Below are 2,063 nucleotides of genomic sequence, written 5' to 3' on the forward strand. Positions count from 1 at the left end.
CATATACTCCTTCCATCTTCTTTGAATGTGTCTTGGATCACTTAACATTCTGCCACTAGCATCCTTAAGTATTGCCACTCATGGCTTGAATTTTATTTTTTTAATTCCTTAAGATCCACTGAGTGAGTTTGGCCCTTTTGATAACAATTTAAATAAAAATATTATATCAAGACCATAGGTTCTAAATAAGTAACACTCCGCTTAATTATAAGGTTAACTTTATTACATCACAATTTAAATAAAAATATTTTTTAAAAAGAAATTGTTCGAGTGCCACGACCCTTTTAATCCAGTCCTGAGCGGCTTTCTCAACTACACTGCGACCCTCGCCATTTTCAGCATCCAAGCCATGACCACCAGGTCTTCATCCTCCTACCGCTGGATATGTGGGGGCCCAGGCACCGCCAGCCGGCCCAGCTCCAACCTGAGCTATGTGACCACGTCCACCCGCACCTGCAGCCTGGGTAGCGCGCTGCACCCCAGCACCAGCCGCAGCCTCTTTTCTTCCTCCCCGGCCGGTGGCATGTATGCCACGCGCTCCTCAGCCATGCACCTGTGGAGCAGCATGCCCGGCATGAGGCTGATGCAGGACTCGGTGGACTTCTCGCTGGCCGATGCCATCAACACTGAGTTCAAGAACACCCGCACCAAGGAGAAAGTGGAGCTGCAGGAACTCAATGACCGCTTCCGCCAACTACATCGACAAGGTGCGCTTCCTGTAGCAGCAGAACAAGATCCTGCTGGCTCAAGGGCCCGGGCAAGTCCCGCCTGGGGGACCTGTACTAGGAGGAGATGAGGGAGCTGCGTCCACAGGTGGATCAGCTCACCAACGACAATGCGCGCTTCGAAGTGGAGCGGGACAACCTGGCTGAGGACATCATGCGGCTCCGGGAGAAGTTGCAAGAGGAGATGCTTCAGAGAGAGGAAGGCGAAAGGAGCATGCAATCTTTCAGACAGGATGTGGACAATGCCTCCCTGGCTCGTCTTGACCTTGAACGTAAAGTGGAATCCTTGAATGAAGAGATTGCCTTTTTGAGGAAGCTGCATGAGGAGGAAATCCAGGAGTTGCAGGCCCAGATTCAAGAACAGCATGTCCAAATCGATGTGGATGTTTCGAAGCCTGAACTCAAGGCTGTCCTGCGTGACGTCCGTCAGCAATATGAAGCTGTGGCTGCCAAGAACCTTCAGGAGGCTGAAGAATGGTACAAGTCTAAGTTTGCTGACCTCTCTGAGGCTGCTAACCGAAACAATGATGCCTTGCGCCAGGCGAAGCAGGAATCTAATGAGTGCCGAAGACAGGTCCAGTCTCTCACCTGTGAAGTGGATGCTCTGAAGGAAACTAATGAATCTCTAGAGCGCCAGATGCGTGAAATGGAAGAGAACTTTGCTGTCGAAGCTGCTAACTACCAAGACACATTGGGCGTCTGCAGGATGAGATTCAGAACATGAAGGAAGAAATGGCTCGTCACCTTCGTGAATATCAAGACCTGCTGAATGTTAAGATGACTCTTGACATTGAGATTGCCACCTACAGGAAGCTGCTGGAGGGCGAGGAGAGCATAATTTCTCTCCTATTCCAACCTTTTCTTCCCTGAACCTGAGGGAAACCAACCCGGAGTCTCTCTCCCTTTGGTTGACACCCACTCAAAAAGGACACTCCTGATTAAGACAGTTGAAACTAGAGATGGGCAGGTTATCAACGAAACTTCCCAGCACCATGATGACCTTGAGTGAAAACTGCGCAAGCTCGGTGTAGCAACATATTATCAGCAAGAATAAAATTGAAGTCCGTGTCTTAAAGAAACAGCTTTCAAGTGCCTTTTGCAGTTTTTCAGAAGCACAAGATAGATTTGGAATAGGAATAAGCTCTAGTTCTTAAGATCCAACACTCCTAAAAGAGTTAGGAAGATAATAAAAGTTTACAACATAACCTAGTCTTGTGCTAGAATACTTTTTAAAAAAGTATTTTTGAATATCATTAAAACTGCTTTTTTCCAGAAAAAAAAGAAATTGTTCTTCACCTCTTGAGTCTGTTATGATCTCTTTGATTTAGTTATCCTACA

The 2,063-nt window shown here is 47.1% G+C and overlaps 1 pseudogene; it reads left to right on the forward strand.

Moving 5' to 3' along the window:
* The first annotated feature begins 349 nt into the window (after window positions 1-349).
* LOC102875964 lies at window positions 350-1,734 on the forward strand (annotated as a pseudogene).
* Window positions 1,735-2,063: the final 329 nt, after the last annotated feature.

Source organism: Elephantulus edwardii, unplaced genomic scaffold (assembly GCF_000299155.1).
Source record: "Elephantulus edwardii isolate Elephantulus edwardi_28Jun2011 unplaced genomic scaffold, EleEdw1.0 scaffold00125, whole genome shotgun sequence".
Lineage (NCBI taxonomy): Eukaryota > Metazoa > Chordata > Mammalia > Macroscelidea > Macroscelididae > Elephantulus > Elephantulus edwardii.